The sequence below is a fragment of the Takifugu flavidus genome, chromosome 5 (assembly GCF_003711565.1).
Source record: "Takifugu flavidus isolate HTHZ2018 chromosome 5, ASM371156v2, whole genome shotgun sequence".
NCBI classification, from domain to species: Eukaryota; Metazoa; Chordata; class Actinopteri; order Tetraodontiformes; family Tetraodontidae; genus Takifugu; species Takifugu flavidus.
The window spans coordinates 1,504,840-1,531,655 of NC_079524.1; the positions used below are offsets into that span (position 1 = coordinate 1,504,840).

General features: G+C 43.3%; 1 long non-coding RNA gene across 4 annotated transcripts; it reads right to left on the reverse strand.

The window, feature by feature from the left end:
- Positions 1 to 5,430: 5,430 nt before the first annotated feature.
- On the reverse strand, positions 5,431 to 26,816 carry LOC130526193 (uncharacterized). Of its 4 annotated transcripts, XR_008950675.1 has the most exons (5): positions 22,027 to 26,816; positions 21,794 to 21,895; positions 20,256 to 21,356; positions 13,749 to 20,054; positions 5,431 to 7,236 (listed from the first exon to the last, which is right to left on the reverse strand). It is a non-coding gene; the product is annotated as an uncharacterized LOC130526193 (long non-coding RNA). The 4 variants fall into 4 exon arrangements; XR_008950676.1 differs by lacking the exon at positions 20,256 to 21,356 and having other exon boundaries at positions 13,749 to 13,805; XR_008950674.1 differs by having other exon boundaries at positions 13,749 to 13,805; positions 20,256 to 21,895.

Below are 26,816 nucleotides of genomic sequence, written 5' to 3' on the forward strand. Positions count from 1 at the left end.
GGGCAATGAATGCAAGCCAGGGATGAAAGGACAATACACATTAGATACACACACAACCATGCACCCTGACCTACAATACACACACTTGCCAGGCAACACATGCCCACACACATTGTTGATGGAAGGGGCATATATTTCTATCTGGAAGCAAAGTCAATGTGAAATGCATGGTGGGTAATGATGATGTGAAGGTTCGAAGCTGTGAGCTGGATGGAGGAGCCCCATATGGCTCTCTCCGTCCGTGTCATTACCTTGTTACGCCTCTGACTTCCATTCAGAGAGAGAGAGAGAGAGAGAGAGGGAGACCGTTGTACAACTGAAATTGTCTGGGGTCAACAGTGCCATAATTACTTTAAAATGTCAGCCTGCAATAAAATACAACAGTTCATCTGGCAGAAAGCAAATTAGCTTTGACCATGCCGTAATTACCCTTTCCTGCAGAACCATTAGAAGAGATCAAATCTTCACATTCTCTGTTTGAGGAAAGGCCATCAGAGTACACTTCACCTGACAAGGATGCACATTTGCCATTTTGCAGGGGTAATTAATTGTCCTTATAATAGAAATTTCATATTGGACTTTGAAATGAAAAAAGTGTAATAACCTGCCAGTTTGATCTTAACCATTTGCTGACGCCCTGTGCTCTCCTGCCATTTCTTCCTTTTATTGGACTTGGGAAGATCACTGATCTGTATGTTCGTATCAATGAGGAGTTCCTTCTTCTGTAGGTGCACCTTAGTGAGCTATCTAAAGTAAAAGCAATAATTAACATATTTTTTAAAAATCAGACCCCAACTTTTATCCTCAGGCATCACGATGAGCCCCAGCTGTGTCAAGATTTAAATATACCTTCATGCCTGTTGTTACACCTTTCTGGAGCCTCTGAGGGCTCCCAACTAATCGCAAAACAAAACTCTCAAACGGCACTATTATAAAAAATAATAATAATGAAAACAAGCACAAAGATGATGACATGGTTTTGACTTTCCTAAACCACCTCTGTACTTTGTGACAGAGTTGAAGGGGTCAGCGCTGTTCTGTGGAGTTTTCATTATTCCTGCTGTACTTGCTCAAGGTCCCCAACAGCTCCTCCAGCAAACCTTATGCAAGCGTTGCAGATTTACAACTGGTGTTTGGAAGCAACCCTGACACCTGATTTGTGTCAATGAAGTCAACATGGGCGTTGGTTTTGGTGGCTCAGGACATGATCGGCCGATGTCCACGGTCTACCCAGAAATGCGGCGTGGTGTTGTTTCCCCATCTTTGTTGCCCTGGTCTACTTCTTGAAGCATAGTTACCTTGTTTCTTTGGCTTTACCACCTGAAAACCTGTTGTTCATTACAAAACGACCCGTTAGCTGCAGCGGTGCTTCTGCTGAATCTGATCCTCGGCTCATGAGCATCCTAACCTTATCAAATTAGCTTTGAGCCCAGGCTGTCAGCCGGTGGCGCTGGGCTGGCAGCCACCACCATGATTAGTCATATTGAATTAGAAATTCAAAGCATGTAGACACCTTCCACATCCACAGACATATAAGAGCCACAAACCTACTGTTGTCAAACAGACACACAAACTCACACAGTGATGAAAAATAAGGGCTGCGAGTGTTCGCGTGATGCACACACGCGTGCACGCACGCACACACACACACACACACACACACACACACAGACAATAAACACACAGTTTTCTGGTTTGGAACAGGGTGATGCGGATGTGCGTAAACAGGATTAGGAGAGACGGTTCCACTGTCACACAGACCTCCAGATCGTAATTCTCATGCCTCTCTGACAGCTTGGCACAGCGCTAAGTCACCTAACGTTTGCCTTGACATGAAATCTAGACCTGGGCACAGATGGGGTTATCAGCGGGGGGGAGGTTAGTGGGTGGAAATGCGTCTCGTCCTATTGGGAGAACTGTGCTTTGCTGGCTGAAAGACTAAGGAGGATGGAAGAAAAAGGGTATAGGAAAACATCCACCCATAAATGCCTTTGGCATAGCCACTCTGATGGCTGAGATTTAAGCCTCTTTCACACATAGTTCCCAGTAAATTACCGGGAATACATTCCAGGCAAGTAATTTCCACTATTCACACGTGCAGCTCCATTCTGGCACCTGACTGTTGTGCATATATTCACATATGACATGGCAGTGTCACAGGAGATGGGTTAAGATTCCCTCTGAGGGACAATAATGTGTCTGGTTCTGCAAAACCTCCATGAAGGTGGAGCAAGGCCACATATGTGAACAAGGAATTAATTAAAATATATATCAATAGTGCCTTAGTTCATTTTACAGGCACCTAATCATGCGCTTTCTCGACAAATTTCACTTTAAAAGGTTTAGAGGAGGGACAATTTCAGTGATCATTTCCAACAAAATTGGTCCTGGATCTCATTCATAGATGACCCTTTCCAGGGAAAATGGCGCCATGTTACAGGGAATCTTAAAGAAGCTGAAAGATTACAATCCTCTTCATTAAATTTATCTGTCTTGACATAAACTTTTAATATGAACACCAGCAGTGTGTAAGGGACTTTAAATGACTGCAACCTGTAATTACTGTTCCAGCACTTGATTAGAATAATCTGATCGCAATTATTCAGTGACTTTAAAATACAAGCCTCAAGCTACAGAACAATAATTCAAGGGCAGTGATTGGGAACATGTTTCTTTTTTGGCTGTTAAATGATGTTTTAATCGACAGTGAGTGAAAGAGGTTCCCTGCTAAGGAGCCGCTCCCTCAATTAAAGCCCATTTATGAAGTGAGGAGGAAGACATTGTGCTGCGATGTGGAATTAATCACCAGGCAGACGCTTAAAGAGTTCTCACGGATCAGGGAAGTAACCTCTTGAAACATCACAGCAAGGCCACAAAGAGCAGATGTTTCCCTACCTAACCAGTCGGTGGAATATTTATTATTCTGCTTTCTCTAAAGCATAGCTTATTAGTATTATTTAAAGTGTACGTTGTACATCGCCTACTTAAAATATTAATTAAGGCCATTTTTCGGCAGTTCTCCCAGTGAGGCTACATGCTGGTGCTGTTAGCCCTGTGAGGGAACGGGCATGTTCCCATGGTTGTGATGGGGGTAAAGACCAAAGGGGGGTTACAGATGATCCAAAATGAACTCTCTGATGCCCGTTGTATTTTTCAAACCTTAACTGTGCCCATCTCCAATTGTTCTCATAATTGACTGTTCATTATTATCAAAATGTGCTACCAGGAACACATTAATCACGATTACTCTTCCTTAACCTCAATAAGTGGCACAATAAGAGACATGCCCTCCCTAATCAGCTCCATTGTGTTATATCACCTCACTCTAACTATATCACGGAGAGTTCAAAGACCTCGCACTACACGTTATTGCCGAAACCATCTTTAATCAGCAGCACTGGTCTTTGTAAGATCACGGAGGTCTACACTGTAATGAAAACGCCAACTACTTCTGATAGCAGCCTAATTGGGAGATAATGAGCCAATAACATCAATGGCTAATGACACATGGAGTCTAAGTCACTCCCCCCTCAGGCCACACAGAGGCTCATTCACTTCTGATGAAGTGCGTAGACGGGAAGGCTGACAGTGCCCACCGTGCTCCCTCCAAACAGGCTGTCTTGATGGCTTCATTAGGTTAATGAAAGGTGGTTCTTGACATTCAACGATGGTAACGGCGGACTCTAGCTTTAAGGCAACATACGCAAACACCTTTACAGGAGATTTTATTGATAAAGTCCAAATGAAGTATGGTCCCCATGAAATCAGGAGCGGCTCAATTATTCTATTTATAAAAGGAATAAACCTGCCACCATTCATATAAAATCACTCCTCAGGGTTTCAGTGCAGGTTGCATGTGTGGGCGTGGGCGCCAGTAAGTGGGTTGAAGGAGGCTGAACTTTTGTCAGGTCTCAACAATGAACAAGCTAACGGTAAACAAGCCTGATGATGCATAATCAGTATAATCATATTAGGGAAGGCAGCAAGCATGAAAAAGCAATGCTCCTAATCCATATAGGGCGCTTGCTCTGTAACCTGCACATAATCCCAGAGAGAGGGAGCGAGGAGAGAAGGAAGAAAATCAAAAGAGGAGACGTTTGAATTAAATTAGTGTACGTGCAGGCTTTAGGCTAATTAAACAGGTGATTTAAATATGTGTCGTGTCCTTTTGTGATGCTGCGAAACAGCATCTGATGTCAGATTTAGACACACTATCAGGTGTTACAGTAAAGGATGATGTGTGATTTAAAATAAGGTTTCTCCACACACAGACACACACTGAGTGTCATTTTAAATTAAAATACTTTTTTGTATGTTGTAGTTTTGTATGTAACTTTTAACATGAGTACAACAAGCAGAGAACAAAGAGGGGCCAAATGCATTTTAATTTCTGTCTCATCAAAGCACATTTAATTGCCCAACTATGATGGGATGGTGTAGTAAAGGGCCAACTCTAGAATTACAAATATATATATATATATATATATAATAAATCATCACAAATATTTTACCATAAAGCCATTAACAAATAATATGAATTATTTCTTATGAACAATCTCACATGAATACAAGTATTTAGATACTAATTCCAAAATATATAATCTTTTAAACAATAAAACCTTTACAAAAGAACTCCCACTATTATAACTATACTTTTTTTCGCTTTGAAAACTTTCTTGAGAAGTTTTTACCAAGTCCTGCGCAGCTGAGGGAAATTCATCAATGTCAGCCAGTGGATCAAAAAGGGAGAGAAGGTGAAAATGACAGATGCAGCAAAAGCAGGAGAAGGTGGGTGGGGATGGTGTTGGGGGTGGGGGGGGGGGGGGGGGGACACAGAGAGACTGGAGCCAGACAACAGCCAGTGGTGGAGAGTACACACTGGTGGATGTGGGAGGTGTGTGAGGGAAGGACGGTGATCAAAAGGAGAGACAAGCTCTCTCGCTCTCTCTCTCTCTCTCTCTCTCTCTCTCGCTCTCTCTCTCTCTCTCTCTCTCTCTCTCTACTCATTCACTCCCTCATTTTCTTATATTGTATCTCTTTAATTTTCTCCTGCTATTTAACTTCGAACCCCCCTTGAATCCGACTTGAGCTGATGGACAGACGGGTGCAACATGTCAATGCAACATCTCGATGTTGGTGGCATCCTTTACCTACGTGAAGGTGTAATTCTTGCCATACAATAAAAGTCACTTATTTTCTCAACAACTACTTAGTATTTTATTCCAAAAAGCAAGTTTGAAAGTTAAAACAGTTGAACACATCAAAACAATGTAAATCAGTCCAGAGGATGAAGGATGTGAAGCTTATTTCTGGTATATTTATGTGTATATGTAGCATATTTGTTCTTGTACGATGAAATGTTGAGTATCTGACTGGGTGAAAACATGAGGAAGACAACAGTAGGGTAAAATAAAAAGTCCTGGAATCCAGTTCAATCAGATCAAGTGTGACTTTTATTGAGTTGTTTGTTTTTTTTAAAGTATATGCTGCTGAGGGAAAAGAGGAGGACTGATGATCACACGTCTTGGAAAACAAAAACCAGCTTAAGACTTGAAACTTCCCAACCTAACTGCCCTTTTTCCAGTCACCAAAACAAACCAAAGTAAAAAATAAAATAAAATACAGCAGCGTCCACACCATCGTGCAGAGCTGGACTCGTACTTCAGTCTCTCTTTTTAATCCATTCACTGTGTTTTTTGACTTGGCAAAGAAAAAGCTGTTGTCCCAGGAACAGAGGGAGTCGGAGGGAGAGTGTTGCCAGGTTTGCTGCGATGCTGACGAACAGGCTTCTCCTTGGTTGACTGCTGACCTCTGACTCCATGTGCGCTTCCACAGAGTGGTGAAGGAAAAAGTGAACAACATGCATTGTCTTCGCTGGAAGAAGTTCAGATTTTTCTTTCCAAGATTTCCTTGTGAGGCCGTACAGAGATTTTTATTTTAAAGAAGAAATGATGATCACTAATCCCCAGAGAAGAGAGGAAGAACCAACGCTACACGTGTCGGATGTAATGCTACAATGTGTCCTGTGTGACTTTTAAGTGACGGTAATGAAGGCCAGACAGTTCAGAAGTATAAACAGTTAAGCCAAACCCCAAATAATGCAAAGTTATTAGACAAGTGGAAACATCCAATAAAATCTCTCAATGACAGGCCTAAAACGGAAAACCCATTATGGTTCTTTCTTTTTTTACACAATAAATCAGCTGTTATTACAGAAACACGTCAACCAGAATGAGTCTCTGCACCCATAAGCTATATTTCCAACACAAGCAATTAAAGTTGGATACAGATGATCCCATTTTTGGCTTTAACATAGACAAACAATAAAGTGCTCCAGCTAAACAAAACATTGCATTACATTTTTCTGATCTGTACCAATCTCATTGGGATCGTAATATATGGCTTCCCATTAGGCACATTGCTGCTTAAAACGGTCTTTGTTTAGCAAAATTCCATCGTGGCGTTCCCTCGCATAAAATATGATGTCAGTGTCTGTCATTACACTTCCCAGCAGTTCAGGAGGAGGTTAGCTGCACGAGAACACCTCGCAATAACCGGCACAATTAAACGTGGCACCATGTTAATGAAAAAAAGAAAATCCTGCCACTGTGACTAAAATAAATAAGGTTTTTTTTAGAGTTGTATTTAAAGAACAGCATAGGTCAAGCTCTGCAGGCCTGGAACTCCAGCTGCCGTTTGGGTATTGACTTCAGAGCTGCAAGAAGTGTTTTGAGACAGCTCATTTTTCCCTTTGCTGCTTGTCTTTTATCCAGTTTATTAAAAAAAAAAAAAACAACAACTACTGTGAACACTGAGGCCGCCCGAAGAAGAGGTCATTATTTCCCATAATTCCCTGATGACGGCAATGAGGACGCACGTGGCGGAATCCACAATCAAGCTGTCCGATGGTGTTAAAGGCTCAAGGACCATTCTTGTGAATGTTTCTATAAAGAAAAGGACCATCTTTGGCTTCAGTCACAAAAGAAGTTAAACAATAGCTCTGACATATCCTGTGTTTAGTTTTATTACTTTTCTCTCTTCGACTAAGCCCCCCTACAAGGGAAAAGTGCAAAAGTCGTGCGGTGTTGATAAGCAGACCTGCAACGTAAATGTGCTGAGGAGAAACGTGCACAAATGTACATGATGAAAAGTCTCCTGACAACTTTATCCCTGCCGCAGGCTGTGGTTCTTGGCATGTTGCATCGCGTGACGGTAATATCACAGGTCTTTAGTGGCCTGCAACACAGCATTAGTGTAAAAAAAAACCTGTAAATATGGGTAAAAGAGAGACTCGGCTGAGTCTGAATGATGGGTGCCAAATAAAACCACGTCGAGGAAACAAGAAAAATGACCTTAAGTATCGACAGGCTTCAGAAACTAGCATAGATATGAGAAAATGAGTGGTTGCAGAGACCAAGAGCGAGTAAATAAAAGACATCTGCGGCGGGTTCCTCCTGGGCTCCTCTTCTGCACAAGTCGTAACCCGATATCAAATCTGGATTCAGTGCACTGATAATAGCTGAATATTCATTTTGGAGCAAGCGGAAGACAAACAATCTTTAATGACATCTCATGGGAGGAAGTTCATTACACAAGGTTGTTACGCAACAAAGCCCTGTCACTTTGAGAGGTCAGGAGAGGTTCACACTGCTAACATTAGTGCAAAACCTGATGGAAACTAGCTTAGTGACACTTTTCTGCATAAATTAATAGTCACACAAGACCTGGGAAATGGGAAACACCAGTTTGGCAGGTAGACACGATGACTTCCCCATAACGGCCTATTTAATGTCATGCAGAAACAAAACGTATGAGCTTACAAAGACTTCATACGAGTTCAAGGAGGAGAAATATACCAGCGTCTCCATTGTTAAGCTAATTAGCCAGCAAAGTCAATAATTCATTGTGTTCTACAGTTTATTTGTTTTGTTATCCGTTTTGGGGTGACAGGGAGCCTAATCCTGCTGCACGGTCGACGGCAGGATCCACCGGTGAACGGGTCTCCAGCTCACCCAGGGCCCGATGTGAGCGCTTGGGGGATTGCTACCGTGCTCAAAGGTACCTTGGCGGTGCTCTGAGGGTGTTTGTTGTTTCCAGAAAACCTCTGTTTTAGTTTTCATATCATCATGTTCGTTACCAGGTAATGAATTTGGTTTTGAACATGTGTGGCGAATAAGAGAAGACAGTGTTCCTGTGTGGTGGAACTAAAATGTCAGAGAGAACCAAAATTGAATGATTTATGTGCATGTCTCTATGTGTGTGTGTGTGTGTGTGTGTGTGTGTGGTGTGTGTGTGTGTGTGTGTGTGTGTGTGTGTGTGTGTTCTGTGGGCTGATTGATGGTTGCTGTCCATGCAGGCCCACATTTCTGAGTGGATTGGAGTCACAGCACATGAGCAAACACAAGGCAGAAGACTGTGGAACTCTCCACTACAAAGAACAGGAAGTCCAACACACACCAAGGAAACACACACGCACGCACTCTCTGTTTTACAATCACAAAACCACACACACATGCACACCACACCCACAGACACACTTCCCCATCTCCAGTGCTTGAAGATCTACCTGCCAGCTGCTGCCAGTCGCAGAGAAAGATGGGCTTTGTTGGTTTTGTGAAGCCCACCGACAAGACCCCCCTGGAGACTGCAGGTCTCCAGCAGCACAAACCTCAGCCTTATTCACTTCGCCGCACAGGCAATCTGTTTTCTATACTGCCAGCCTGTATCAGCGTAGTATGCACTATAGAACAGCAATTGAGCAGGAAATTAAGTTAGGGGATCGGTATTTGGCGGAGGAGAACGAGCCGGTGTGGTCTCCCCTCACCACGTATACTACAAGGACCATTAAATATCACACGTGTTTCTTGATAAATTTCCGTCTCCGCACTCTCTGCTGTTCCCACCAGCCCACTCTAATCTTCCTCATTTCTTCTCTGTTTTTCTTCCCTTTCTCTCCTCCTCAAATTTCCTCTCATCATCCGCCCGTTTCTGCTCTCGTCTCGCCGTATTTGTAGAGCGTATGAGACCAAACATCCTAATGGATGTTTGAACAGCTTGAGATACGTCAGCCTGGGAACTACCTCTCTGTGACAGGGAACTCTGGCTGGGAATTGAGACCACTACGAGGGGGAAAAGAGTGGACATATTTCTTCCTTTCCTTCTGTCTTTATCTTCCTCTTGTGGAGACCCCCCCCACTCCTCCTCTAACTATGACATTATGAAAACTTAAAAAAAAGGAAGCTTTTAAATAGTTGATGTTCAATCATTCTGTCAAAGTTGTGTTTCATTGACAAAAACGTGTGTTGTTTTTTTTTTGGGGGGGGGTTTCTTAAAATTCTCATTTACCTCATTATAAAATATAATAAACTTTCATTTCAAATCAATTTTAGATTACTTTGGTTCATCTTAATGGCCCAGATCTAATCTGATAAAGGAAAGATATATAAAAGGAGGACATTGATTCAAACGATCTGAAGTTCACGTGAACATTTTTTAAGCCTTCAAATTCACGACACAGGTTGCAAATACGCTTCCCGACTGGAACAAAGTCCCCCGATAGCAATACAGTTATCTCATATCAGTGACAGACATTTTGCTTCTTCCGGATCAGCGAGCCGTTTTTGTGAGAGCGTGGAAGCAGGAACATTCAGGCAGAAAGACAGCAGCAGACACAACAACATTCTCGCCACGACAAAGAGCTCCTGCTGCAATCTAAGGTCAATCAGGAGTGTTGACAGCCAAATTAACAAGAGCTACAAGCACCATTACATCTGGCTCCTGATTGTGTAACAAAAGGATAGATACGGCACGACACAACCGGACAGCTAATCAAACAAATCAATATGTGTAAATAAGCACAAAAAAAACATATGGAGACTGTGGAGGTATGACCAGTACTGGGAACGAGAGAGAGAGAGAGAGTGAGCGAGAGTGAGCGAGCACTCGGGGCCGTTCAGGTCAGGATGGTGGGAGGCAGTCTAAGAGATAAGGCACCAAACAGGACTAAATCCCTCCTGAAGCGGTCCTGATGGACAGACAAGCCACCATTAACAATGTGGTGGCTTGTGAGAGCAGCGGCTGATGGAAAGATACCCTGGCATTTGCTGTGTTAAGAAGTGGCCCTTAAAGATTTCGCACTTCCAATTTCTTTGAATTATCTGCCATCGCCAGCCTGTCACTCAGCCTGACGATCTCAGATTCATGCTCACTCAAGCACCAGGCTGGTTATTGACAAAGCAATCTGCCGTGATACAGCGAAGCCTGATCCAACATTAGTCAAACACAACAAGGTGCAACCGTCCACGCTTCTCACACGTGGCAGAGTTGCAGTCCGCTGCCATTTGCTCACTTTCAAACAAATCAACACCGATGTCCAATAAGGTTAATTTATATAATTAATGGCATGTGGGGGAAAAACGTGACTTTGAGTGAGCTCACATGCGAGTGCTGATTGTTTTAGGCAAACTTTGTCGCGACGGATTTCTCCACGTGAGGCAACGATGACAATGCTGCTGAAAGGGCTGCTTATCAGATCTCCAAAGGTCTGATCCACACGCTGCTCCAGACAAGCCATGATAGAAATATCAAAACATCCCATTACCCTCAGCATCCACACAGTGTGCAGCCCATGAATCTATGAATTATTAAAAACAGACACATTATGCTGCAAGGCTGAAAGTCTGGAGGCATGCTGCAGATGCTGCTGAGCAAAACGGCAACATCAGGAGTGTGTTTTTACCGCTTTTTTTGTTTTTAAACGGAGATTCTTTTCCCAGCCGGGGGGTGGGGGGAGTTTGGAAGGATGTATGAGTACACGGGTAAGGAAGAAGAAATGATGGGTGGGGTTTAGACGTGTGTGTTGGGGTGAAGGGCAGAGTGTCTGACATGGGGTCTGTTGGGTTGGTTGGATTGTGTCTGGATGACTTTTTGGGTGAAGCCCAGCTCAAACCTGCACGCCAGGCAACTCTCTCCTCTGTCTCCCTCTCTCCCACCCTCTCCCTCTCACCCCCCCCCCCCTCCCCCTCCCCCTCCCCCTCCCCCTCCCCCTCTCTCTCTCTCTCACTCCCTGGAGTGACGGGCTGAGACATTAAGACAGGCATTTTAATTAACTGTGCCACTCTTCCACCTGCTGCCCTCAATATGCTCCAGCCCAGGCAAGCTGTCTGTTATATCAGTGATTCTCTTGTTCTCTTTCAGCTCGATCTATCCCATCTCTCTCTCTCACTCACTTTTACCGCTCTTTTCCCTTCTTTGTCTCCTCTCCAATTTCCAAATCTCCCTCACTGGCAGCATCTCGCACGCCCCAGCCGCTCGTTTCTGTCCCCTGTGCATCCCTCCACAGTTTGACCCTAATAAATGAAGACTCCAACCAATAGATAAGGTGATTCCATGAGGCTTATATGACAGAATTAGCCAATTTCTTTTTAGAACTTGGAAGGGAATTAATTTCTACATGTGTCCTGTTCCACTGACCGTCTAACCCGCCCCCCTCCCCCCGTCCCTGTCCCTGTCCCTGTCCACCCCACACACTCTCATGCCTCTCAAGTCTGTGTGGTAATTCAGTTCTGCCCCACACTCATCAGGCTATTCATTAAGGCCTGATTGAAGATGGATATTTCTGCTCCCATATGACAGAAGGGAGCTTGGGATCAAATTGGGGACATTACAGGATTTAGTGGAGCACATGCCACACATAGCAGCACTGTGTCCTTTTGTGTATACTTGGACTTAAACGTGTGAATATGCACTGATGGACGTTGGTTTCAGTCTGCACTCCATACGTAAATGTATGCCCGTCCATTAAAGAATCTCATTCAGGGCCGTGGCTCCTTTCGATTTCGATCATTTACATCACAAATTGAAAATTAACTCAACGAGAGCAGAGCAACAAATGATCCACTTTTAGCACTCTACATGAATTGTAGCACACATCTAATGGGGTTAATAACAGACAGCAATAGCAACACTGGAAATAATGAGTCTGCAGAACGCTTTATTAAAAAAGGACTAATGTCCCGCCTTCACAATTAAGGCCAGGTCTCAGAGATGCAGCCAAGAGTAACAAATGCACTGGTTTGCTACAGTAAAAAGACACCAAATGCATCCAATATATCAGCCAGTCAGACAGGGGGCATTCATCTGCTCTTTGAGGAGAGCAGACTACAGAGCTCTCCAGTCAGGTGAGGGAACAGATGTGGCCTTCACCTCTGTGTTTATAGACACATAGAGAGCTCCTAATGAATGATGTGGCTAGACAGGAACCTGCATGTGTTTAAGGGCCTCGACACATCCCAAGGACTAACAGAATCCATGCTCGAGTTGTTAGCATGTTGACACATTTTATACAATGCTAACATCTAAGCTCCGTGCAGCATGATTAAAAAAAGTCTGATAACTGCTGAAATACATGTGCATCCTCCTCAGTAGGCAGGAAAAATATGCTAATGAGGATCCAACAGCTTTGACACGACCTGCAAATTGTTCAGTGAAGTTCTGGGATTTGCCTCAACCATGAAGGTTCCACTGCTGATGTCTCTGTTCAAGGACCACAGAAGATCCCAGAACTATCAGTATTACAAAGACAGATCTTTTACAATGAAGTGTTTCTCAATAATATTGCCACTTCCTTTGGAAACAGGAAGTGTCTCTTTATGTAAACAATCATAACAAAAGCAATAATATTTAAAGCCGCCCAAGAATGATTGAGGTGTAAAAGAAAAAGTGACTTTGAACACTGTAGCCCTTCTGTTTCTTTCTTTCCTTTTTTTCTTGACAGGATGTCTTTTACATTTTCTTCCAGCAATAATTGATAATACATGCAGTAAGTAATTGTTTGCTTTACTAAATATGTGAACATGCTGGAAAGTGGAAAAATTGAACTGTCTGGAACTTGCTTTGTATATATTCATTTTTGTCCACCTGAAGTTTCTTGCACACTAAAGTTGAACAGAAGAGTGTTACACACCCCTGCTGCTCATTTTGCATGCTTCTGGGAGGGTGTTGTCCTTGTTGTGCTGCCGCCGCTGCCGCCACTGCATCGGAGCCCGCGGTGATAAATTATGGATGCAACGCAAAAGCTGTAAAATTTGTTGTATCTTCCATTATCTTCATGTTAAAGGCCACAAAAGCTCTTCAGTGAAGTCAGCCATTAAGCAATGACAGGTATTGCTATCAGGCTTCTTTATAGCCTATTACCTGCAATGACAGCAGCTGCTGCTGCACCACTGTACAGCCTATCACATTATTTGCAGCTAAAGTCAGCTACTGTGTCATTTCGCCTCATTTTCTTGACAGTGCTATCATAAATCCATTGGGCTGCGGGGGAAACTGTCGACTACCTCGATTATCTTCATAGCCTGAATGAATTCTGAAATGTATGTAACAGCCAATGACTGTTATGGATCAGGAGCCAGGGCCACCCTCTTGCTAACTCTCGCTCTCTCTCACTCAGGTGAGAAGCTGATGAAGGACTTGAGGGCTTTGATATTCATATAAAATTGAGTAAAACGGCTAAACTTTGACGCACACAGTGAGAGCTCGGGACTGCTCACTTCACCTCCATGTCTTCCGAATACTGTCTTGCTGATCTTCGGTTGTTCATTTTATCGTATCTACAATCCATACGGCAGCTGCTTCAGAACATGTCAGCCATTATGTCCTCCGACTGCTAACATGCCAATTAAAAGTATCACAGTAGGTTTTGGCTTTGTGTCTCTGTACCTGTCCATCACTTGACCAATAATACGCACCAACGGGACTTGCTTTTCATAAGAACCAATGTCTTCATGTCCATAATGTTTCTTCCTCTGGGGAGAAGAGGACAAACATATAATTAAAATCATAATTAATTTCCTGCAGGCATCATCTCCATACAGTTTCATTATATTTTACACCGCACCGAGTGCAACAGCACGTCGCAGCATGAAAATATTGTACACCTTTCCATTTCTATAGGGTAAATAAATAATGAATTCACTTTAACTATTGCAGCAAGCAGCTTCCACGGGGGACTGTGAACATATGCAGTCTTTTTTCCCCCTTTTTTTCATTTCTAGGAATCTTCTTTGTGACAATAATGAGACGCAGCCCTATCAGAAGTGAAACACCTCACTAACTAATTAGACTCTCAGGCTGCAGTCTGACAAAATAAAAAAAGGAAAGTGCTTGAAGGTAGACTTGCTCTCTTGCAATTTGCATCTGCCACTTTTTTTTTTTTTTTTTTGCTGCATCTGTTCCAAGTGCCATTCAATGTTCTCTTGCTCGTTTTGTTGGGAAGTGTTGAGCCCCAACTATTTAAGCTCACCTCCTACCTACCCACAGCTTTGTTCCCACTCCTCTGCAGCCCAGTAATGAGCCAACCGTCACAAAACCATGAGGAAATTAATGACTCATTACAGACAGGGCCTAGGCCACTCCACAACCTGTCCTCCTCGCCTGCTCCACCCCACATGCTCACATGTAATCCTCTCCCTCTCGCTTTCTCCCTTACTCTCTCCCCCTCGGCCCATACAGAAAGACCCCAACACCTCCCTATCAATTAGAGCCTATTACAGGGCTCCCGTGCTAGCGCCGCAAAGAAAGAAGGCCTTTGCAGCTCAAGAGTGTGTGCAGGAGATATTGTGAGAGTTGAATGAGGAGCCTTAAGGTGGTCCTTTCACACCCTTGCCCCTACCCATTGTGCCAGTCTGTAAAGCCCCCTAGGAGAAACACACGGCCCCCAAAAGACTTGAAGAAGAAAATAAGTCAAGGGAGGGATTCTTGGTCACACCTTTTTCCTTCTACTTCAGCATCAAATTATATCATAACTAGTCTTTGAGCCACATGGTCACTGTGTTCTTCCTATAAAGTGAGTCCTAGAACATCAAAAAAGTTGTGCAGTGTTATGTACATCATCTGTGACGCTGGGTCTCATTCATGCAACGCGAGCAGAGCTGATTTCTGAGTAAAGTGTTCTTCGATGTAAATGTATGCGAATCTGGCGTTCATCAACATTTTAGTAGCTCAGATCTGTACGTAGCTACTAACAAAATCTATACATGCTTTCAACCACGTGTAGCGCCTGTGTAAATGTACCAACACATATAAATAATGCTTGTCACTATAGTAAATGTTAATTTTAATTTATGTTGCGCTCTGCTGTGTAAATAATGAGCAGATGCCTTTGAAAACAGTGATATAGGCAACGATTAGAAATATAAAAAATGAATTAGTTGAATTGATTGACAATAGGTTTTAAATCCAGATTAGATTGATGATTGTGAATTCTGCATACAAACCTGCTGTGGGCTGTTATCTGTATCACTTTTTAATGATAACTTCATATTCCGACACCTAACAGGGATATGGGCTCTATCACTTCTGCACAATAGAACATTGCTGGTTTCACATTTCTATTTAGATCTGGAGAGAAAATTGTCCAAATTGTTGGGGCCTTACAACCAAGATTAAATTGATCACCAAGGTATGTGTGATTTTTCAGAATGTCGACTATTGTGACACAGCATTTATTAGCTTACCATCTGGGGTCTCTGTCTCCATCAGGGGTGATTCCTGACCATGTGCTCCCCCAATAAGTCCTGCTATGCTTGTCTGTATTTGACAATTCGGACAATGAACCTCCCGTGGCAGATGGGTTTTTTCTGTGTTCTGTGTTTTTTGGCCTCTGTTTTTATATTAAACCACTTTCCTTTGACCTGGGGCAGGGTTCTGGGGACGGCAGGGACCGCATTAACTGCGTCTCTTACCTCCTTCCAGGATTTTGATTTGCCTGTCCCCGTCACACTACTGCTAATTAATGACAATAACATGTGTTTTTTAACTCTACTTCAGTCAAAATAATCTCCATTCCTGCTTCAGAATGTTCGAAAGCCTTCCTTCTCTCTCTGGTTTGGCTTGTGCCGCGACCGACGGGAAAACCGGACGCGTCAACGTGCACCTCCTTTTATGGTGCTCATTACCAATTCATGGGCGGAGACTTGGGCAAATCGCTGATTGGCGGGAGCGCGCTGTCAATTTACGATTGGCATTGGCATTGATGATCTACGATCATATCTGAGCTTCCCGAACAGTTCCACGTGTTCCTGAATCCAGGGTGGGTTTTTAATGAAGGCGTCTTTTGCATGTAAATCTGTTTGCAAATTTACGTTTCATGAAAGAGACCCAATGAGCCTAATGGGAAGACGAAGTAATTCATATTAATAGGAACAATAATGTTTTACACTGACAATATTTTGGCACTACTTTAAGCCATTAACCCTTTTCCCCGATAGGATATGTGTCAGCTTTATATCGCTGCACTCTGGCTTCGTTGGCTTTTGAAGTTATGGGGAATTTTCAGGGCGATCCCTGTGAGAGTGGAAGGGTGAGATCGTGTTGGTTTGAGGTGGTTTAGAATGGCAAATCCTGCTGAAAGTGTCGTTTCCAAGTCGAAGACATCAATTTAGTATGTGAAACAAGGCCCCAGGAGATTCCCAGGAAGAGCAAAGGGCCCGTGGATCAGCTTGTGCTCGCTCGGATCAGATAGGAATTTCATAAAGCGCTTCTTACATATAGAGAATGGTGAGAAAGGAGGAGGCGGAGAAAAAGAGTGCGGAATTATTAACCGCAGTACTAGGAAATTGTAGCTAAGTAGTTCTATTGAAAACAAGTCTTGCCCTTTCTGACTTTGACACATTTGTGTTTTACACACACACACACCAACTGATGAATGACCCCATCTGGCAAAAAGTGTCAAAGCTCATAAGTATAGTTAATAGAGAGATAAAAGCAGTCACAGGCCCACATAAAAAAGGAAAATAAAATTAAAAGCCAGAGCGGTTCTTGGACAGATAGTTTGTGTACAGAGGCTGTTGCATTAAGTCTAACATGAACTCCCAATTAGCTTGAGTGAGAGAAAAATGGCTGATAATTATTGTGCCAGCTAATTAGAACTGTTACGACGGTGAAAGTACTTAAATCCCCACACCAACGTATACACACACACACAGATGTTCAGAGTTTCTTCCCCTCATTATGAGCCAGATACTGTACAGGTCTGCTTTTTAGTTGCCTGGATAAAAACAAAACTATACTCACAAGGCTTTTACCTTTACAAAAGCAATTCCTTAATGGGCCGACGGCTCATGCAGTTAATGAGCTAAAGCCTTGCACAAATATAAACACATCTTGTCTTCCTGAGGGGTAAATGCTTTAAATGTCAATGCAGTGTTGCACAATTTGACTTGAGGAGCAGCCGTTTTGGCTGTAGAGCAAACAACACATTGCTGCTGACTTTACTGGGGAATACTATCTGTGAAACGATGAAGAGCACAACAGCAGCCCAGCTGTGTGCTGTGCCTGCCACACATCCACGCTGATAATGATACAGACTTCTGAGAGATGAAATCGTTGGCGCTGGCCATGAAGTTTAAGATTCAATGCGGTAAAATACAATGTGCTGTAAAATATTAATGCGCGTGGTAAAAATTATGCTGAGGGTAATATTTTAGATTGCTGCTGTCTGTAAAAGAGGCATATCCGTATTTATTTACAAGCTGGAGTGTTGGATGGGGGCTTTGTTTGAAGCCCCATTTATGAATATCGACTGGGGCTCGGTGGTAAGTGGCCATAAATCTGTGGGAGGATCTTTGTAAAGTTCCCTCGGAGGACATAACTTCAGGTCTAACTGACTACTTCCTTCTCTTGACTTTTAAACATTTAGATCTCGACCAGTCAGTTGCATTTAGAGCAGCTCCTAAATTCTGAAGCCCACAGCCAGAACCGTTGAGGACCAATCAAAGTTGATCAATTGTAGCGAGATTGATATCCAAACGGAGCATTTCTTTGTGTTTGGCCCTTGATCTGAGATGTTTATGAGATCGGGAAATGCAGGGAAGGATCTCTGCATGTTATGTTCCAGACGTTGACGCAGATGTACTCGGAGCAGGGCCGTAACCTCCCGGATCTTAGACCGGTGCCATACACCCACATTCCACATTTGTTATGTTGTGCATACAGCATTTAGATCTTTGGTCAGATCTTCCCCATTAAAAGTAGGAACTAAATAAAGTTGCGTATTAATGAGTGGAACGTTACGTGTAGACTGATCAAAACAACCGTGTATCACTCGGGTCACGTCACCTTGAGCTACAAGGTCCAGCTGGAGGAGTTTTAAATCGGTGCGGGGGATAAAACCTTTACGGCCGACTCATTCACACCTTTTTTCCCTCTCCTTTCTTGAGAGCCGTGTCATTGACATGTTTATTTATTTTGGTTCAAGGTTCCGTAGCTGAGATCACGGGGGTGATTGCTGCATTAGTAATGGTGCTGACCGTGAGATGATGGACACAGAGGTCCGTATCCTCTGGCTACGATGATCACACGGGAGGCAGCGCTAAGAGTACTGATTTCTTTCCAGGGTGAGTTCAGAGGGCGCGATCGAAACATGTCATCGGTGAACCTTTCTATCCCCGCAACACTCGTCCGCGCACACATGCATGCACATAAAATCCGAATTAGCTGAAGAGCGCTGCAGTGATTTAGCAATGAAAATGTATTTGTTTTTTTTCTCCCCGGTAATGAACACAGTAACCTCTACGTCGCGGTGCACTAATAAAAATCTGAAAAGCAGCATTGATCTGACAAAGTAATACCAAGAAAATAGCTTCCTCCTGTGCTAAATTGGGGGAAAAAAATCGACCCCCCGTCTTTCTCTTCCATTTTTCCCCACTTTTTCCTTCATCTCTTCCCATTTCCATTTCTTTCTCCCCAGTGTGCCTCCTGCTTTCTCGGGGCTAATCCTCACAGCCTCTCGGTTTATGTAGACCTCAGCGCCCCCCCACTCTCCCGACTCTATAGCTGACACTAGGTATCAGTTCACACCCTGAGAGGTGCTAAACAAGGACTTCAGGACATGTCACAGCACACTTAATGGGCACCACGCTGACACAGACGGGGCGCAGAGCGAAATGTTCACGTTCTTTAAGCCAAACATTTGGATTAATGCAGGCAATTTTAAGCAGAGGAACATTAAGATGAACATTCAATCCTCCAACAACAACAATAATAATAATAACAATTGCATTTAGGATATATAGTATGTCCAAAGCCGAGCTTAGTCAGCAACTGGACTTGGTTAAGGTGCCTGAACGTTGACTTTGTTAAGATTAAAACCTTTTAAATAACATAATGGACTTATATTATAAAGGTATAAACCATTTCTCTTAAGGAAATAAATACATTCTCCTTTGAGATGTGGCTCCTTCTCAGAGGCCCCGTATGTGGCAGTTATAGTCTGCTTCTGAAATCTAATGCAATTAGGCAACGTTCAGTGCTTAATCAGCCTTGATTACCTGTTGAACGTTGTAAATTGGCACTTAAGACGTGAAGGTTGAGTTGTGTTAATTAAAAACCTGAGGAATGAAGCAAATAGTTACGCAAACTACATAAATACATGATGAAAAGTAGTCAGCTTTCCTATCCAAACAGACCCGCCGCGTGAAGGATTTCTCCGGAATGTTGTCGGCTTATTAATGATCGTCACAGGCAACCAGAGGCCTTCGTATAGTTTCTGCGTTTCCAGTGCGAAGCGTCTAGACACTAGGAGTCGCGAGAGCTCTTTGAGAGCTCAGTAAGAAGTAAGAAGTGGCCTCTACGCTGATTCTCCTCAGACAGTTGAAAATACAAAAACACAACAAATGCTTTATTTCTAAATGTTGAAAAGAAATTGGTCTGGGTCGTCAGAGTCAGTGAAATTAAGAAGTGTACTTTTTGCTGTCTCTCTTCACTTCCTTCCTCCGTTTCTTTGAGTGAAAACTCAAGCCCACATGACTTTAAGCCAGTATTTACAGTTACGATCAGGCTGTTGTTTTGGAAGGAGCAGAGCCGCGCTTTTCCTTTTTTTATATATTCGTTTAGCTGTAAGGCACAGTGTGATAAGACAGAACGAAGACTTCCCTCCTAACGAGGCACATGCCAAGTCTGACATAATCCAATCTGGTCCATTTTCATCAGCTTTTGTCTGGTGTTTTTTGCTTCTCTTTTGGACTTTCCTTTGGTTCCAATGATGGCTCAAAAACCTGAAATGACACAATTCGGTCGCAAGTGTATGGCGGTGAGGCTGCAATCCAAACGGCTTTTCTGCGGAGAAATCCTTGAAGACCCACACACATTTAAATCTAGCCCTGGGGGCAACAGGCTTTAAACCACAGAGATAAAAAAAAAAAAAAAAAAATCATCCAGGCCAAAAGCAGAAATATATATTTTAAGGGAGGGCTTACCATGGCAACAAAAAGGCATGTCAGACTTGTGGAAAGGAGGCATTCTGACTGAGGAGTAAACACAGAGCCGTGTGCCCGTAGGAAAAGCCTCGGAAAAGCTCTCTGCATATTAAAGGGCCCAGCCTCGTGCATGTATACAGGAGAAAGAGAGACAATGGAGGTAATAACAGGCGATACGTCAGGGTAAGGAAAAGACGGTTAAACGGTCATTTGTGAGAAGAAGCGTAAACAGGCCTAATAGAGGCAGTGCCATCGGCAGGGACCAGACGAGGTTCCGCTCTGCTCCCTCCCGTCCGTCGGTCCGCAACGAATCCAAACACAACCTGAGTGCCAGAAGGGGGCTTTTCTGCCATTTTACCTGATTTAAAAGAGGACCCCAGATGGTTCTGGGTCATTTCAGACATCAACATCTTACCCAACTTTTCTTGCACTTAGTGAAATGTTTGAGCCTGGTGGTGAGAGGGACGTTTGGGTTTGACAAACGGGTGTGATGTGACCAAGCTGGTGCTCAGTGGCGCTGGTAAGTCGCTTTTACCTTTAAATCCAAAGGCTTGAATTGAAATACATGGTCCCTCTGCTCTATGCAACTCTGTTGTCAATATGCTTTATCAATCCTCCACAACAAAGTCAAGAATGAGTGAAATAAAAGGACAGAATGAATGAGAATCCCACAAATGAAACCTTTTTCTATCGTCTTTTCACACCCGCGTCATGAAAGCTTCTTTTTTTTTGGTGTAAACATAATCAGTGCCATGAAAGACTGATGAAAAGCTGTTGCTTTTATTATAGGAGAAAATAACAAGCTCTCATGAAGGGATTGATTGTTTTCAAATCGTAGATCTTTGTAAGAGGAGTGTAAAGTAGAGCTAAGTCTCCATTATGGGACGCTGCTGCTACATTGCTTTTGATTTTCTGTCAACATCCCTCTTACCAACCAGGCACTGTATTTACTAAACGCATCGGGGCCAAGAAATGGATTGAGCGCATTGTTCGTTCCCTGCAATCCAAACTGTGTCAACCAGTTGGAGGTATCGCAGGGCCTGGATGCTGTCTCACTCTGCCAGCGTTTAAAGACGCTGTCGAACTCTTCCAAAGGGTTGCCTGCGAATGTGTGCGTGGAAACAGAAGCAGACATGAATTTAACTGAGCTCCGTGAGGATTGTGTACACACACACACACACACACATATATGTATATATACATTACAGGAAGCCCAAAACAGAGTGGAAAGTGTTCCCCACAGATGTCCCAAACCAAAATCAACGTTGGGTTTATGATGGGAACGAGTGTTTGCTGTGAAGAGAACATGTGATGTCCATATGAGCCACAAGGCCTTTGTTACCAATCACCAGCAACAACAAACCCGCAACCTTTTCTACTTGCAGGATATTATTTTAGCCAGTGAGTTGTCCCACCTTTCCATCTGTTAGAAGTCAGCCACCAGCAACCTTCCCCTCATCCTCAGAGTCATGGCCCCTCTGTCCCCTCTAAGTACCCCAATAAATTCAAATGTAATGCTACTAAATGAGATCACTTACATGTGCCATTTCTCTTCAACCGTATTTATCATCTAACACTTTGGCCTTCATTAACAAATGGCACTCAGGGGGATGGCGGTGACGGCGGGTGATTCCTCATGGCTGTCACATGGAAGAGGACGAGAGAAAGAAGAGAGGGAGAGACACGTTACTTCCAGAAATGGCATTAACTCAACGAGGAGGGGTTAACTCTCCTTCTGATGTGTTACAATGAAACCAGTTGAATTACTCACCAGCCTCTGCTTGTGTAATCTCATCTACTGACGTTAAAATAATTGCGTCCGCTCAATTGAAATTCAACGCGACAGCCCCGACGTCGCAGCCCAGGATGCAAAAGACATGACGATGGCTCGTCCCCCCGTTGGCCGGAGCGCCTCAGCACCCAGAGGCCACCCACTGCCCACCAGTTTGGCGTGCACATCCAGGGATTTAATTGGCGGTGGACTCTGCCATTGTGGATGTCAGAGGGGTGCGTTTGCATGGGACCACTCATGGAAGAATATGAGCTGCTCAAGCCTCCTGGTAAATTCCTCGTGCACGTTTTCCTCCGCTCCTCCGGCTCCGTTCATCAGGAATGGCCCAGCGATCAATTTTCACAACAATGCAAAGATGCACAAAGCAAGGGCAGCCTTATTTTATTTCCTTTAATAAACATTTTAAAACAGCTTCATTATAATAATGTATTTTGATTAACGATGTTTACCACAATGCTGCTTGTGGAAATTGCTTTCCCATAAATTAAACCAATAAATGTTTGTTGATGAATTATTGCCTAAATGTAAAGTGTTTGAGTCTAATTCAGCAGCAGCTCCACAGTATAGCAGCAAAATATACATATTCATAAAATCATAAACTATGTTTTTATTACTTTTATACAGCAACAAGTATACCTGTTGTATTTGTGCTTTAGTTCCCAGACACATTCACTCATTTATGGACAAAAACCTACTTATATTTTGTGATTCCAGGTTATTGCAATATAGTACACAAATATTGATATTAAACCAAACCAAAAAAAGGGTTTTTGCTCCTTAAAAATGAGTGCATCTTATTTATTTATTTATAGTTACTGTAAATGCACTCTATATACTTATTAATGTGCTATAACTAATATATATATATTAATGTTTAACATTCATTAACCTCAGAACCTATTTATTTGTTTTCTGTCTATATTTAGAAGGTAATAGCTCATTAATAAATGCTGTAGTGATTATTATATTCAAAACTCCCCAAAACAATTAATTGAAATTAATTTACATGTAAACTCGTTAAAATATTCAACTACACAATGAGAAAAGAATGAATCCTCCTCTTGTAATGAAAACACAGCAACGGTGTCATTAGAGATGTTGATAATGGCACCTGAATAAGATTATATTATTCACAAGAAGACGTACAATTAAAACACGGCGCTAATATAATGACAGGAATTATGTCGGTGTGATTCTGCACTGACGTTGGCTGCTTTGGAAAAATTCAAATGTGAATTGCATTCGAAGCCCATATACATTTTTATCGTAGCCATTAGCCACTTTCAGTCCTCCTGTGATCACTCCTTGTTCAATTGGCGCTCAAAAAATGCTTTGTAAGTCTCTTGTATTTAACAGAGCAGAGGACTGTGTACCCCGGAGGTGAATTTACCATCTCTCTCAAAAAATAGAAAAAAAAATCAAGAAAAAGGGTAAGCTCCGTGAGGCAAATCTAACATTTTTGCATCTCTGTGTTTCATCTATATCACTGACAACAAAATAGCCTCTAGCATGATTCCCCCATTCTCCCTCAAAGTTAACTATGACATCTGGCATGGGCTCTGAACACCATGACAACAGACACCATGATTACAGGCACAACGGCAGACTACAACTGTAGTGGGGAAAAAAGACACCAGAGGAAGAGAGAGAAGATGCGCAGCTTGCTAATAGGGGTGAAATGCATAGTAAGGGGCATCAGTAATTACTATCATTTAAACAACTGCTAATAACAAACGTGTCATGTTTGAGGGCAACTGTTTCTATAGCAAATCAGGTGTCCTTTTTTTAGGTTTGAAAATATAATTCTACTGATGGGACATGTTCTATTAATGCCTAATGTGGCGCTAAGCTAGCAGCTGAGCATGTATCGAACATCTCTGTCCACTATTCGTTTCAGCATAAAGAATCTGAAGTGGCTCCTTATTCCTGTTGTTATTGTGGCCATAACGGGAGATGACTGAAGTTCATTGGGCTTCTGTAATTTAGGAAAGAAATACACACATTTAAAACAACATGGTGACAAAAAAATTAATGAAACACTGACAGAGCAAGGGATAGAGAGAGAGAGAGAGATGCCTGTCTTATAAGGTGTAGAGCACTGACAGGTAATACTCTGGACACTCCCAATCACTTTTAATAATGAGTAAGTCATTAGCGCTTTAATAAGCTTTCAATTAGATTCATTATTTTTCCATTTCTTCCTCATGTTGGTCAAGACCCTTCCACTGACATTTATCTCGAAAGCTTTATTTTTTTTTTGTTCTGGCAAAGCCATAAACTGACAATGCACAAAGTCACTGACAGCTTAGCATGTAATTACTGTCACAAGTCTACAATAGTAATACTTAGAGAAATATAGAAGAATTAAATTAGCATGCAGCACTGCAAGTTCGGGATGAGTGCACAACTTTGCTGACAGTGAGGACTGTTTACAAGAGAATTTTCATATACAAATAGTATTTCCTGTGTTGAGAAAGTTTTAATGTGGAGCTCTGGAACATTTGGAATGGATTGTCCAGCAGCGCCCTCTTGTGGATGTCCTTTTAAATGCAACGTCCTCCCTCTCCTCTGATATTCTGCTTTGGCTCCCCAGCTCTCCTGCAGCCTCTAGCTTTTTCCAATCTGCTATGCCCGGCCACTTCCCTTTCCTCTCGTGTCTGTCTCACATGTTCCTGGTGTGATCTCGGTGACCTCCTGGTCAAATATTTAGATGGTCGATTTCAGCTCTTTTAAAGAACTGACTCGAAACCCCCTGCCATAAGGAAATCGATGAGACGAGTTCAAATGCCACCGAAAACGTTCAAACAAAAACAGGTTCATCGGGAGGCTGCTGGCGAGAGAAGTCCTGGTAGACAGAAGTGGGGGGCTACGGGTAAGAAAAGGTGGGCTTTGTGTAATACAGACGCGTACAGCAGGCGCAGATGTGTGAGAAGAAAGTGATAGAGGAGCAGAAATTCTGGAAAGGAATATGAGTAATGAGGACCCAACAAGGCAACATTTATGTTTAGCAACAGAGGAGAGGAGAGGAGAAGGTTTCCTGCATTGTGCTGAGAATGGACCCCCCCCCACCTCCCTCCTCCTGTTCATAGTGACCTCTAACCAGGGCCTTTGATGGAGAGGTGAGGAGGGGGTAGTGAAGTTGGAGCAGCTTACTCTCACTCACCCCTTCAGGGAGCGACACTGTACCAAATTGCACGGACAAACCGGGGCATTAATATCTTTCCACGAACCTCCCGACAATACCCCATTACTGTATGCGTGTGCACCTCTGCGCAGTGCACACCTTGAACTACAAAACAATCACATTCGTTCTTTCTTTTCCCCTTAGCACTTGAACCGGAGCCAAGAAATGCAGTGAGCACCTTTTTGTTGAATATCTTTTTTGTTGTTACGTTTCTGAGGAGCGCACACTCACAGCTTGCGGGAATCTACTGTTCTTTACATAATCAGTTGCCTTGTGACACCTACCTTTGCTGCAAACGACGGTTTAGCGTGTATTCGCCGCCGTATCTCCCCCTCGCAGCCATGTGCATCAGCTGTAATTACAATTCAGACTGATTTCATCCCACCGTGCTTCAACATCCAGCCGACAGTGTCGTGTAAGAAAGCAGCGTGGAAGGTGCAACGGCAAAACACGACATCTGAGACACAAGGAATGGAGTTAAGGGGTGGGGGGGGGGGACGCCGGCTCTGGCTGTGGGGTAACAGCACTGCGTAGTATTATGATGTTTCTAAATGGGGAGCGTGTCTCGTGACACGGGTCCCTGTCCACATATCGATTGTGCCTGTGGCTGCAACACTAACAGCTGTGGAGAGCCATTGAACTTTAAAGCAAATAGACCTTCTCCCCCCACCCGGCTTCCTCCCGCACGCGATCAATACGGGTCGGCCCAACTCAGCTAACACCTCTGTCTGCAATAATGGCCTTCCTCCAATAGGTAGTGACCAGGAAAATACGAAGACAGGATGGAGCGGTAAAAGAAAGTGTGTTTTTTTTTACAGAAACAATGTGTGAAGACTTATTTGAAGCAGTCAGGCCGTCGTATATGGAAAAATCTAAACTATAAATTGGAATTATGATGACCTCCATGATAAGGAGACACACTTATTCCCCCAACACGCGTCCGTTTACTTTCATGCTTAATAGGTCAAGGTGGGAGGTGTCCGTGTCCCTGTTAACCGCCTCGACACGAATGCCCCCCACTCCATTACGCCATTATGGACAGAAGCGGAGACGATGGGCCTGAGAGGAGAAGAAGGCCGAGGGGGGTTCAGCTTGGCTGGGCAGAGTTCAAGTGTGAACAGGGAGAAACGCCCATCGCCCATTCTGGACCACCCTGGAACCATGTGGGACCCCCCCTCCAACGGGTTACACCCAGTATTCACCTCCACAGTGGTCACCACACCACATAGTGTGTTATGATCTACCCTCAGCGTGCACGACACACGTTAGAGTAATGGAGGCGGCAGATGAGGTGAACAAGAACAGTGAACATGTGTGGAAATATTTGGAGATAATCTGGTGTTGGCCAAAAATGTTGCACGTGAAGTTGGGTTTTTTTATCCTGGTTTTTGTGTTTAAGAGTGTTACTGTGAACCGGGCGACTGGACGGTGGCGGCGTTCAAAGCGAAACACAAAAAGAATGCAGTTTTTCCAGCTGAAATCATCTGATCCCTTCCATGCCTGAATCAGCTTCAGCTGTAAGCCAACTCACTGAGGAGGAACACAGCTGGGGAAAGCAAATGAAAGGGGCAGAGCGAAAGAGCGA